The sequence below is a fragment of the Callionymus lyra genome, chromosome 7 (assembly GCF_982586985.1).
Source record: "Callionymus lyra chromosome 7, fCalLyr1.hap1.1, whole genome shotgun sequence".
NCBI classification, from domain to species: domain Eukaryota; kingdom Metazoa; phylum Chordata; class Actinopteri; order Syngnathiformes; family Callionymidae; genus Callionymus; species Callionymus lyra.
The window spans coordinates 3,367,349-3,382,731 of NC_141824.1; positions in this window are offsets into that span (position 1 = coordinate 3,367,349).

Below are 15,383 nucleotides of genomic sequence, written 5' to 3' on the forward strand. Positions count from 1 at the left end.
ACAATCATAATTATTTAGCATTTAATGTCCTCAGTGTAAAAGCCAACATGACAAATGATTTGACAATGAATTGCCCACATGTTCGTCCGTTTGAATTAATCAATCACTCGGAAAAAGAAACTCGGCCACAAGGTAACGTTCAACATATCAGACAGAGTTCAGAGAATTGCGTAAAATAACTACCTCGTTAATCTATAGGAGTATCTAGACTAGGCTGATGCTTCTCTTCGTAACATTGTGAGATGCTTTCAGAGAGTTGATCATTTTATGGATTAATGAAGCCAGGGAGGTCGTTCAGCTCACTTCCGGGGCCTTCGGGTCACCTTGACCCTGAGATGACACAAGGGTTAACAGTAGAAGTTGGTTGAAGCTGACCAGAAGCAAGAGAACCACAGACATATTTTAAAGGCAAAGAACATTCAGGAAAGTGTTTCCTTTTTTACCTAAAAACTGCTCATCATCCCTGTCTGAATGTAAAATTATTGAACGTATTTTTTCTTTAAACACTTGACAAAAATGTACTATTTTTAACTCTGTTTGGATGTGTAATAGCTTTACAAATAACCTTTACTTACTTACTTACACTGGGAATCGATCCTGGACCCACATTTGAATTCAGTGAAACTTCTTTCATTTTGAAGCTAATGAAGCAAACTTCCCTCCAAACATTTAATGCATCATTTGCATTGCATGCTCCGAATTACAGCCTTTACTTTTGTTTAACAGCCTGCATTAAAGAACAACAGTGAACATAGTTGTCCACTAAAAGTTTAACATAGCAAATTAAAACTTTCTGGCAAGTCTCTGAGAGAGTGCTTTCTTGGCCGACCTCCACCGTCCGTCTCGGAGCCCATGTTCCTCCACCGAGCGAAGCCGAGCCTTCGTGACGGAATCATTTCTGACGGCGGCGTAGTAATCGGAGAAACTGCCCAACGTGGAAGGACTGTTTTTCGCAATTGAAGATAAATAAGAAAACCTTCAATATTTGTGTAAATCCTCCGCAGTCGTTGTCGTCGCCGCAGCCTAGTTTTAGAGCCATCGCTCGTAAAATCATTCTGAAGATAACAAGGACACTTTTTTTTCAACACCTGCTGCTTGTATGAAATATTTCTGACCCACTTTGCAAGTACCCACTGGCTTCTGATTGTCAAGCGGCATCATAAATAAGCTTCCGCTTGTTACCGCAAACATGCAAATTACCCTTTGTGTACACACGCATGATGGACAACTTCCAAGAACACGTCGGCTTAAGAGGCGACATCATATAACGAGGTGACGAGCGGCGTGGTAATTATTTTACGAGGGTGCTCTGCCAATAAATGATGCAAAAGATAAAACACACAATCTCCTCTAAAGGTGTCCTTTTATGACAACATCTCCGGCGTGGTAGTTGAAGTGCTATCTTCAGACGGTCTTCAATGTTTCCTGTTGTGTGGGAATTCGGTGAAATGGCAACAAAAAAACGATCCTGCTGAGATTTGAAGAGATGTAGCGGAAAACTTGCCGCCGGGCTTATTCCCACTGCTTGCTCATTGTCAGTCATATTTAAAAATACCGTTGGCCCAATACATCGGTGGTTTTGTTGGCCTTTAAATGTGTGATTGACGCATGTTTTCCGAGAGAAATGTCACTGTTGAATATGCCATCTGGTGTCGTACTTTTGTTGTGCGGCAGATATATAGTGTTTTCAATCCCTCCATCAAGTTGATGCTAAATTCATGTACGCAGATATCTCGCAGTCAAAGGTAATAAAAACATGTCTTCATCAAGTGAAGTTACTCAACTAAAGCTAAAACAACTCACGTTGGTCACATGGACACTCTCTTGATTGAAAATATGTTGGCTCCCCCTGTGTCAGAAGAGTGCAACTGCAATGTCAGGGAACTTCCAGTTCCATATTTTCTTCACTACTAGTTGCTCTGGAATATTCTGAAAGTGGTACCAGGAAATAAAAAATGCAAAATGAAGAAGAAAAACAAAACACAAATATGAGTTTCTATGACTATGAGTCACATTTTTGGTTGGCCGTGCTCTGAGACAGTTTGCGTTGCATTAAGGGGAAAATGCAAAAAAGTAATTGAGTATCTTCTGCTATTAACTAGTAGTTTCTTGTTCATATGAACTTTATTTATTCTGCTCATTTATCCTTTTCTTTTAGTTTGCATTTTTGTTTAGTGTTTCTCGTTTGTCTCTATATTTATCTCCTAAAAGAAACTTGTAACTTGTACTGCGTAACGGCTACTATGTACATGTTGGATGGAAAACAATTTTTGGTTAAACTTAGCATAAAATTGTCTATATTTGATACGTGTTTCAGTTTCATATTTAGAAAACACTTTAAAGACGTTATCCGTAATATTTGAAAGAGTATTTCTGGCTCCCCCTATTGTTCTCATAGTATAAGTACAGGATCACCCAGATTATCTGTTACACAATGAAAAGCTGTTTCCCATTTTAACTGTCGGTGATCCACTGTCTTAAGCAGTTTCATGATCACGTGGACGTGCAAAATTAAACATTGAATATTAGAGTTAAAAAGTACGGCGACAATTTAACTGTTGTTAAAAAATGTTACAATACAAGAAAATCCGGAAAAAAAAACACGTCAAAATGTTTCGTAATTCTGGTTTGTGTGTTCCGTATAATTAATCGTCTCTAAATAGTTTTAGATAATTATATTTATCTTTTTCAACCATGCTTCCTAACACAGTGTTTCTAAACTGTTCACTTTCCTTCCAAATCTGTTAAAACAATTCTGACTGTGACTATGAGACTAGTTTGTGGCTTCAGAGGAAATTAACTGGCTCTGCTTGTTGTCAACTTGTGTATTTCTTCTTCTCCAGGACTTTGAACGGCACCATCGTGAGACTCTTTTGTCAGTTTTTGATATCTTGACGAATGGAACTGACGAGGACTGGGAAGAGATGCTGGGCGGCTTTCAGAAGGTCTGCCTATTGAAGGAAGAGCCGGATGAGATTAGAGGCCACATAAAGTGTTTCTGACACTGGTAAATCACTTTTCCACAGCAATTACCACAAAATAGCTTTTATTTCAGCTGGGAAGGGCAGCAGTATGGCTGTCAGCAAATACAAGCCCAGATTTCCCGAGTACAGTAAATCTTGAGTGGGTTTGATGGTATTTTAATGACCTGCCTTGTCCTTTACGTTGCTCGCAATCTGATTACTTGTGATGGAGGACAAAAAGGCTAATTGAAACGTCACTCAACAGTTAAATTAGTTTCTTTTCCGACACTTCAAATATTGAGATTAGCTGGAACATCATCATTTTGCTCTTCAACACAGGCCACGAGAGGTCTCTGGATCAACTCACTACTGCAGCAAACCAGGTTCTGTTTCTCCCTTTTTTTTCGGTTTCAGATGGTTTTTTTGGTGGGAAGAGTAGATCTGTCAAAGCCTACACGACCATCACGAGTGGAGACCAAGGATTGAAAACATTCCCCTTTTTACCAGATATTTTGACTTTTGTAAAGTATCTTTTTCCATGTATGCACATTAAGGTATTAATAAGTGACTCATTTAAAGTGATAGTTCACCCAAAACTTTACTTATTTTCTACTTTACCCTTATGCCGACTGAGAGATTATCTTTAGAGTTATTTTGAGAGTTACAGACAAAAATGTTTGTTCATCATAATGTTGTGATTGGAGCTCAGTTGTCTTTGTCTTTATCTTCATCCAAAATGACACATTTGATCACATCCAATCACCAAAAACAAGGTTAAAATATAGACTTTTTTCCAAACAAATCCTCATGTCGCTCTAAACAATTTGTCTGAACACGATCTAGAGCTTTCAATCCAGTTCAGTGGCGAAAGTGAAACATGTGTAATTCAAGCAAGAACAGCGGCAACATTTGCTCGTTGTTTGCATCATGGGTTAATAACTATTAAAGATAAAAATGTATATATAAGTATGAGAGGTGGAAATAATCATGATTATCTTCTTCTACTTATCGAGGTCGAGGGGGCAGCAGCTTCATCAAGGGGGGCAGGACTGACGATCTTACCTTCCCTCGCTCATGACTTCATTATGATTATTATTGGCACAGTAATAAGAATCTAGAGGGATGACTCTTTCCTGTGGATGTACATTGTTTGACCTCTTTGGTACGCGGCCCACTAAAATGTTATGCCACCCACATCAATAAGCATTTACATCATCGCTTAAAATCATACGCTCGTTCTGAATCATGGGTCGCTGCCTATCGTTCTGACCAAAGCCTCGGAGGAATGGATTCCGTATCTGTGATCTGTGTATGTAACAATAAGATTTATATCAATTTCATATCAATGTATGGAATAATTTATACTTTCTATTAATGTGAATTCCATTAATAACCACATGGTCTGCGCCGCTCTCTGGGCTCGTGCTGTGTTGTGTTGCTCTCTGGTTAAGACAGCTGTTGCAGTGAAGCAGAGTAGGTGGAAGACGACCTTCCGTGACCTGACAGGAGATGTGCAGGAGATCCAAACTTTGATTACCAATCACGATGTGTAACAACGAGGTGTAACAACATCACGCCACCCACACGTGCACCCAGAGAATTACCAGTTCCAATCGGATTTCAACATGGAATTGTTGTTCAGTTTTGCAGGTGAAAACAAAATAATCGATTATTTGTGCACGGTTTCCCTACTTTCCACACGGATGCAGGTCCAACAACATCTCAAATGGAGTCTTAAATGCTGCAATTTTACATTGACAGACATTTTTATTGGATATTTACTTCTGGGTTATTACACATAGATATTATGTTATGTCTGCCTAAATTTAATAATTTAATAATCACAATTAAATAAAAATGAAATCAAGTATGGACTTAATTAAAATACAGATTTCATTTCATTTCCAATTGATGATTTAAAAAAAAAACAACACATAAATCTCAGTTTTGCATCCAGTCAGTGCAAACTTGACCCAACAGTTAGTTGTCAATAGTTTTCTTCCTTATCTGAGTACTTGGCAGCTACCTGGCAAACAGTAGTTCAAGCATAGCAGAATTCCTGGGGTTAGGGTTAGGGTTAATTGGCTACTAAATTAAAATGTGAGGTCGGCAGAAATGTACGTACATTGGCCTTAATTTGTATAAATTTAAAGGCTAAATCCATAGGATTACTTTTCTAGCACTCCCTGGTGCAGAAACATTGTTACTGTAAAAAGTTGTTCATAGTTTTTTTTTGCCTTAGCGATTTTCTATGATTTATTCTAGACAAACGTAGACTATATACAGTGAATTTCTCCTTTTGTGGTCCAAGTAACTCCAAAGAGTTACATGAAAACTATGCTGTAAACTGAGTCCTGTCCAGGGTGTCCCCCGACTCTTTCTAGAAATAGGAATAGGCTCCAACCATCCCCCCGTGGCCCTTATAATAAGTGGCCCAGAAAATGAATGAATGAAGGGTTAGAGATTTCCTCAACAAAGGCTTGTCTGTTCAAAATGAAAGTCATTACAGAAAAATATTTTTTTTTAAAAAAAGGTAAAAATGTTACATAGTGTTGGTTTAATTTTCCACTTTAATATATACAGTATAATTTTTTTTTTCTGTACAGTGATAAACTCTCCATCGCCCAGATCCGCGCTTCAGTCCTGATAGACCGATGGGTGAACCGATAATCAGACAGACTGAGCAACTAATCGTGGAAACACAGACAGGAAATGCAAAAAGACAAAGAAGTTTGATTGATTCAGTTTATGTGAATATAACATTGTCAGGTGCTCACGGAAAATAATTGTCTTTCTTGGCGTAATATTTGTACAATGTCGAGCTTTAAATAGACGCTGGTCCCCTTTTCAAAATTAATTGAGAAGCGCCGCCTGGATCTGCATCCTCGCGGAGACGGGTTGGGTTGATATGCCTGCGTGTTTCATCATCGCACGTATTACTGTCGCTGTAAACAATGAAGACAAGAGCAGCGGAAAGCTGGGTGAACATGCTCTCCAAGACTTGCTTGCTCCACATAAATCAAAGGAAATCACTGCCAGATCGAGGATTGCGGCCTGTGTTGTGCAAATGAATCCTGGCTGGCGAATAACTTAATAAATCCTTGCCATATTATTTCAGCTTCTGATAATGGGAGATCATAAGAGTGAGATAAAGTGTGGGAGGAGGGAGAATACATCTGACTGTGAACCCCTCTCGTAGAACATGAGGACAGGACTTTGATATATAAAAAAAACAGCTAAGTTATAGCTATAGATGGATGGAAGACGGATGGATGGAAGGTTAGGTAGAACTTTATTGATCCCTCAGGAAGGATAGATGAATATAGATTGACAGACCAAAGGATAGACAGAGGGATGGACAGACCGACCAACCGATAGACTGACAGAGAGATGGACTGACCAGTAGGTCAACCAGCAAACCAACACAAGGACGAATCGACAGAAGGTCTGACAGAGAGAAAGACCAACAGACCGACTGATGGACAGAGGGACAAACCGACCAGACAGATGGACGGACTGATCAGTTGGTCAAGCTTAGAGGCTGAAAAAACCAATCCATCGACCTACAGTCAGAGGGACGGACGGACCAGTTGGTCAGTCAAAAAATAATGGAAAGACAAAAAGGACCAACCAGTCGACCTATAGAGAGAGGGACACATGGACCAACTGGTGGACAGGCTGAAAGACTGATGGGTGAACTGATAAGCAGACATACAGACGGATGGACTGACCAGTCGTCCACAGACCGAACCACCAACGACCGACAAATAGATTAGATATAAGTAAAGATAGTCATCCAACGAACTGACAACAGGACCGACAGAAGGCCTGACAGAATCATCCGATTGACTGACAGAGAGAGGAACTTACAAACTTATCAATTGACGATAGACAGAGGGGAGGACCGATAAAGGGACGGACAGACGGAGGGATAGACTGGCTCGTTGTTCATCCAACCAATCAACTGAAAGACCAACCAACCAATCGACCTACAGAGAGAGGGATGGACAGACCGACCAATGGACAAAAGAAAGACTGAACAACAAATGGAGTGACGAATAGATTAGACAGAAGGACCAACAGAATCGTCCGATTGACTGAGAGAGAGAGAGGGACAGGCCAACTGACCAATGGATAGAGCGATAGACCGATACAGGGACGGACAGAGGGATGGACTGACCTGTCGTTCAAGGAGAGAGGGAGGACAGACCTACCGATGGACTAATAGATCTGAAATAAGTAAGATTTTAATTAAAGCAAAGTAGTGCAAAACATTAAATACAAAAGTCTTTGAAGTGAAATGACGACAAAAGGCACATGAGGTTGCCTCTCGTCCCAGTGACTCAGCACAAATACGAGGGGGGCTATCTGCCGTCAGGAAGGTATAAGCCGCTGACAGATTCGGGATCAGTGTCAGATGCAAGCTAATGCCAAAGGTCTGGATCGGCGCAGGAAGATGAAATGACTCTAGTCACCTGAATCCGTGATGTCTTTGTCCGACAGCCCCCGAGGGATTGGAGGAGAAAAAAAAAAAGCAGAAAAGTTTTTCTTCCACTTCATGTGCATTTGTTCTTCTACCATCTTCAAACCATCGGTGAGGTCACATGCGCTGTTTTGATAATGAAGTCTAACTTTAGCGTTGGCCATGTAAATGTACGTTTTTTTTCGTCGACATAAATCTAGCTGCAGTAACATAAAAGGACTTCATTTTCAACTATATTTTTTCCTTTCATGTCGATCACTGCACAGACTTGCGTGAAACCCTTCACACCAATTAAGTTGGTTTGCTTAGACGTTTTGACAGGATTACACAGTAGACCTCTGAGAAGCAGCGTGAAGCAACTGTATTAAGATACACTGACAAAGCTTTTAAATAATTAGGTGTTATTTGAATGATTGGTTATTGAAGGTCTATGACATTAATTCAGGTGATAATAAGATTTTTTTTCTGTTCTGTTCGCATTTCCCCGCTGGTTTTGCATGCTAGTTCAAATATATCTATCCATCTATTAGAAATGTTTGCTTGACAGCTTGAGAAACATATATATCCTCTTTCCAAAGAAATATTGCAAAACAAACTCAAGTCAAAGTAAAAGTCTGTATCAATATTATTCAGTCAATGCATTTATGATTAAAGGAGTGACGGGAAAAACAGTTATGAGTTCGGTTGAAAAAGTACACTTTGAAAACGCTTCATTTTCATCAAAGAAAATAATTGTGCAACTTTAAAAGACGCACACCTTTGCATGGCCTTTACAAATAACGTTCTCTCGCATGATCCGCATCGTTTATGCTTTTTTTTTCTTTTTGTCCCTCTCCTCTTTGTTTTCTCTTCAACTGTCAATGGAAAAATATGTAATTGAGAATCCTGCAGTGACAACTAAATCGTCCAGGTTCCAGTCTGTGGTGTCAGCTCTACCCATCTTCTGCGTGGTTAGGTTTAACCTTACAAGGGTTTTCTCTTGAGTACTCTCCTGGCATGTTGCACTTTTTAAGATCCCTTTGTGGCAGTGTTTTTTCTGTTTAGTTTCAGTGTCCATATTACTGTGTTGACTTCCAAGTTATTTTGGTTTGTGCAGATTCTTATTTTTCCCTGTCCTTCTATTTGTTATTAAGTGATTTTACTCGTGTTTGTAGTTGACCTTTAGCTTTTCTTATGAGTTCTGGTTTTGTGGTCTCTTGGTATTCATTTGTGTGTTTTACTAGCCGGTCGGAGACACCTTTGGGTTCTACTTGTTGTCTGATGTTTATTTAATATTTGCTTGAATAAATGCCTTCTTTGACTCTTGTTGCGTCGAGTGTCCTGGTCTCCAGTCTCTTCATCCAACTTTTGTGGCAAGAGCAAAAAGATTTCCGTGGTTTTTTTTTGGTGAGTAAGTACCTTTAGAAGATCAGTCCCTACGAGTGTATGATTGAGTTAAACTTTTAATCCAATCCTCAGTTGGTCAGTCTTTGAATTGTCTGTCATGGTACATTTGCATTCAGGTTCCCTATTGTGTTCTTCGCCTGAAGCCCCTGTTATCAGCAGTCACTCAATGGCAGCACGACTGTCAATTCCTGGAGCTGTGAAATCACTGGAAGTTCACAAATGACACAGCTGCCATGTTTATTTTATTGTGTTCCTTCACCCCACACATCCCTAGACATTTTCTCGCTCGCCTCAAAGGCATCACGGTAGAAAAGTCTGCCGTTTGTGTCGTCTCTCGCTTCAATTTGGCCACTTAGCATTCAGCAGCAGGACAGCGAAGAGGGGATTGTTGTACCTGGCGGAAATATTGACAAGACCTATTGTACTTCTAAAGGACTCATGATCTGAATACACATGAGAGGGACTCGCATCAGAATGACAATAATTCAATGCTGAATAGAAAACTCAATTTGAATGAAATATGGTTAAATATTTTTGAAAAATAAACTGTTCATGTTAGTTTTAATCCCACTCGAGAGTCAATAATAAAATACCTAATGACTCTATTTGACGTTTCAATGCATCTGCCGACATGAGGACTTGTTCAATTTAAAAGCTTAACCATTAAGTATTCAGAATACTATGTCTAGTCCTGCGCAAAATATTGAAACAACTGTTTATACAGGATCTTAAAATGTCAACGCTGCGCCGTCGTCTTTTGAATTCTAAAGAGCTTTTACCCGTCATCTCCGATTCCTGTTCACCACTAGCAGCGCTGGCCTAGCCTGACGCACGCCCTTAAACTCAGTCTCGTCCTCCGCCCAACCTGCCAGCCGAGTTCCCTTCGCCTGTCTCCTCTTCCCGTCCAACTCCTAATGGGCCCAAATAGAGAGTGACAACTCATCCTGTTCCCAAACAAAATCCATGATTAATGTTTCAGTCGTCATGTTTTTTTTAAAAAACAGCCTGCTCCCGGGGACTCGCCTCTGGACTAAAATAGATTAATACACGAGCCGAGTGCACACACAGAATGAGAGACACTGCTTTTTTGGTGTCATCCTCTCGTAATGCTCAAATAACGGCCATTGTTTATGGCAGCACTACACTCAAAGGTGCTTTCAAGGGAGGACCATAAAGCCATCTGAATCCTCTGGAGTTTATTGTGCTATCTTTTTAATGCTGTATTTGTTCTTGTTAGGAACTTGAAATCTTGTTTCACAGCTTTGCATACTTGTGCTTTATGGCACCTTTTTAAGAGTAGAGTGGTTACCTTGAGCTTTAGTGGGACCTTATCTCAAATAAAAAGTCAGAAGAAAGAAGAGTAAACCTGACAGTATAAAGAATATAAACTGTTTAGTGTAGAATTGGAAATATATTTGGGTCTCTTAGTTGAACTGGAAGTAGATTTTTAAACGACTCCAAATTTATCTTCATCAAAGGAGAAGATTTTGAGCGAACATATTTACGTGCTTTTTGTTTCATACTCTCATGCTTTTATTATTTTTGTTCCTCCCCTCTTCTGTTTTTACTTCAACTACTCATTGAACAGATCAGCAATTTAGAATCCTGCGGTGACAACTAACTCTGCCATGTTCCAGTCCGTGGTGTCAGCTCGTCCCATCTTCTGCACAGACAAGTTTAACCTCTTGGGTGTTCATGTCGTGCTCAGCTATTTCAGATCCCTCTGTGGGAGTGTTCTTGAACCTTTACACTTTCTTTTCCTTTTTATTGAATGTGTTCTAAATCTACTGGTTGCTTTGAACAGTAACCTCCTGAGGGATCAATAAAGTTTTACCTTATCTTACCTTACCTTACTTCCGATTCCTGGACTAATGTAGTATAAATTGGACGCGTGGATGAGGTTAAACACCAAATAAACTGTTTTTATAAATATACTAGATCAGTGGTCCCCGACCTTTTCCAACTCAGGGCCCATTTTTAAGTCTCAAAAAACCTTTGGGGCCGACCTTTGACCGCATGAATATGAAGGCATTATAATCAATCTCATTTCCTTGTCACATGTATAATACTCCAAGGAAAAACAATATAATGAAAAATGTTTAATATCATTTTAAACTTAATGAATTTTAACATTAAAAACATTATTATGTGTACTTTTATTTTTATATAATTACAGCCACCCTCCCACAACAAAAAATGATACCATTTTGGAAACGATTTATGGCCCAATAGATAGTTCAGCCTCCAGAGATAGTTTTTGGTCCGTTGAATATCATTTTCATGCAACACAATTTTCTTTAAAAAAACATAACGAAGAAAATTTGACGGCAAAGTCCAAAATTTGTCATCTGTGCCCCGGAGCAGATTCAACAAGAGAATGTTAAGTGGAGAATAATTTAATGGTAAAAACATATTGAATGTCATAAGACACGAACGACTGAGTCAAATGAAGAACTAAGTGAAGCTGCTAAGCGTCCGTGCAAATATGCAGTCTTTCCTTCACAAAGCTCTCAATTTAATGCTCGACTGGCTCAAGATTCTGATGCGTCTTGTTTTGAACTTCGTAAAGAAATATCCTCGTGTCGGTTTCACTTCATCCAATAACACACCCCGGAGGAAGCCTTAGGTACGAATACAATGAATCATGTAATTTCTAATATATATATATATATATATATTTTATCTAAACATAACTGACACCCCTGAGATGCTTAAGAAGAAGAAGATTGTAAATATGTCAGTTTTACTGTAGTCAAGAACTAGGAATTCTACGGTAATAAAAAATGTTATTACGAAACACACGAGTTCAAATACGACTCTTCCCACTCACCCCTGTAGCACTCTCACTCTTGAGGGAGCTCGTTCAAGAATACGTTGTGGTTTGAATCAGAAGGTGTTCAGTGACGAGCTTGACAAAAAAAAATCATGTTCATGTGTTTATTTCAGAAAAACTATGCAGTCAAAGAAGGAAACGACTTCTGATTCGTTGAACAGTAAATCCACTGACCTTTGACCTGAACTTGAGAACTATCTGCTAATAATAAACTGTGTAGAACATGTTTTTTTTAAATATACCAAAATAAAACCTAAATTTGATGAATCCCCTAAAGCTTGCTACTTTAATGTCAACCATGAAAACATATAAACGATTATTTCATATTGTGATGAAGACAAATAGATATATTTTGCTCAAGGATTTACGGATAAAATCTCATTTTGAGTTGAATCAATCGGTATCTTTATTTATTCTGTAAGAATAAAAATCAGGAAAACGATCAACCAACATAATAACACGTCTAACAGACAATTTAACAAATCATTTTTAAATATCACAGAAATGAGTTTGAAAATAATAACAAGTTAAAATAAACGACTGACAAGTTAATTATGTTAACATGTTGATCTCAGAAAATAAAGCTTAAAATAAACAATGATGACATTTTTTAATCTCGTCCAATTAAGGGATTTAACAATCCATTCAATCGCAAGGTTTCCTTTGCTGACCTCCGTCTTCGGTGTCAGTGTTTTTTTCTGTCAAATTTCAGCCTTTTTAAATGACATCGGAATGAAAATGGAAAACATTGTTTACGTGATTGATTCCCTCGTTTGAAGGGCGTCCTGAACGCTGTTGTTGCCTCGACCTTCTTCTTCTTCAACTTCTTTTGACTGGTCTTGGTTATTACTTGGTTAATTTGTTTTTTTTAATGCTCAGAGATTTTTTATTTTTATGAAAAATGAATAAAGTGGGAACCTCTGTTTATAAATCCTCTCTTAAATCCTCTTTTGAAGAAAAAGAACATTTTCTACAAACAAATTTGAATTATTATTTAAGATGAAATCATTGCAGTTATTCATTTGCAAAAACTCCCAGATAACCAGCAGCATGTGAGCGAAACAAATCGATGGAACATACGCATATTGACCACGACACTTTCACACATAGAAGGAGAGAGATTAGAGCTGAGGGAAATCATTGCTCTGAGCTCAAGGATTTACGTCTTGCACCGTGTTCTCTGGATCGATAGAGTTTTCCAAAGGGGTCATTCTTATTTGAGGTGAAAGCTATTGGCCAACGTCCATCTGGTTTGTGATGCTGCTTATGTTGGTTTTTTTTCAAGCCTTTATCCCAAGTTTATGATCTCAATCTCTGCTTCTCTGCAGTACAAAAGATGGTGATTGTTGAAACACATCCCAACAACATGATGTTTCGACTCTGGTTCATGATGGGAATGGACTGAACAATTACCTGCACGGATCCCTTTACTTTGAATCATTCGACTGGTTCTATCTTTTTTGATACCAATTTTATAAGATCAGATCAAGCAAACATTACACGTTGTACGAATCTCAGTTTTAATGTCTTTGGTAAAATTCCACTGCAAGAAAATAAAAAATGAAAAGAATACTTGCTATCGAGTGTTAAATCGATCTGCTGTTGTCTGTCTTTGTAATTTATCTTTTTTTTTTCATAGAAATCAACACATTATGAAGTTTTGATCAGGTGTGGGTATCAAAACTTGTTACCAAAAGAAGAAGCATGTTTTAATACTTTGTACTACAGAAGTATTTTGGTCGCTGCCAGCTTATATATATCTATTTATCCATCCATCCATCCATCCATCCATCCATCCATCCATCCATCCATCCATCCATCCATCCATCCATCCATCCATCCATATGGGCATTACAACTACTTTGACTGTATATCAAGTTCAGTCGATAAACTTATAGTACATAGTTTAGGTGAAGTAAACTGTAGCACATAAGAGTTTAAGCAAAAACTGTTTTATGGAAAACAACCAAAGGGTTGTGAAGATGCGTATAAATATTTGATCAGGGGTCAAAGTTTACGATATATTTGTGTATCAATACTGTCAACACCTCTATTGTTCACACATTCACTAAACTCAAAATCATTTTTTGCTGCAAATCTGCTCAAATATTCCAAACACAAATATTTCCACTTGTTCATTGAGCTTAACTCGGATACTTTTAAGGGTTCTCCGTCTCTTTATAACTGATGAAGCTAACATCGAGTAACACAATCACCCTGATGAACTCTCAAATTGCACGTACTGTAGTTGAAAATACACAAAATGTTCTTTCTTAACATTGTTCAACAGCTCTACGTGATTTTATTTGAGGAAATGTTCAGTAAAACACTTTCTGCACATTTGATTCTTCACCTTAATTCTGGTTTAATTCGTATTAAACTCTGAAAAGTCTATGACTGAACACTTTCCTTTTCGTCTATTTAATCAATTGAATGTTTATACACACAAACCCAATTAACGAGAAGGAACGAACTGACTAAAGAAGAATAGAATCACTCATCTATTGAAAGGCTGCTGTCATTTGAAAAACTTCAATCTTGCCGATGAAAACAACGCCTGCTAGAGATCGTTTTCCTGGTGAAGTATTGAAAGATTAACCCTGAAAAGGTCTTGAAAGAAACATTCATTCTTTGAACTAATTATTTTTCTCTCGCATGCAGCAGACGTAGGTTTTGAAGTTCCTATTAACAACAAAACAACAAGGACTCAACTGTTGTGGCTGGTAAACAAATCTTAATGCACATTTGGTACGTTCACACTCAAATTGGGTAAGATTGGATTCAGGAAAACGATTTAAGGATAGAAAATTGTTAAATTGTTTCACAAATTAAATAGATTTTTTTTTTTTAAATGAGTTTAACATAAGTAGGTAAGTAAGTAAGTAAGTAAGTAAGTAAGTAAGTAAGTAATTGTTATTTGTATAGCGCTTTTCCAGACCAGGGTCAAAAAGCGCTTAAACAATCAAAACAATACTCAATAAAGTATATACTTTAAAGGTCAAGATAACACTGATAACACAACAGGAGTTCCAGAAAATCAAGGAAAAGCCTGAACAAATAGAAACGTCTTGAGATGTTTCTTAAAGGAGTCAGTAGATCATCAAGAGCAAAGAGAGAGAAGATTGTTCCAAAGCTTAGGAGCAACAGCCTGAAAAGATTTCTCTCCTCTGGTCCTGAACAGTTTGCGTGGAACAATAAGTAGATTCTGATCCACAGACCTCAGAGCCCGAGCTGGGGTGTAAGGCTGGATCAGATCACTGATGGAAAGGTCTGACCATGAATAGATCTGAAAGTAAGAACCAGAATTTTAAAATGATCCTGAAAGAAACTGGAAGCCACTGAAGAGTGATAAGGATCGTACTATAGCCCTATTCACACGGGATAAGTATTACCTGAGGGACCTCTGTGTTTTGTAAATGACATCCTCTGCGTTATTTTAAGTGAATTCACACGAGATAATATACGTCTGTGAAATAGTCATTTTTACTGACATTACCTAGAGATACACATGTAAAACCAGTTACTGAAAGAGAAAGTTAGTGTAACCAAGCGCTCTTCGTTTAGAGAAGGTAAAGTGGAAAACCATTTATTTTCTTTCGTTTCTCAACTTATGCAGACGCTCAACAGCGAGAGCGCTGCCCTGCACTTACATTTGCCTCAACATTATTCTTACAGAACAGACACTGTTACAGTAGTGTAACCGAGTGTATTCGTGTGG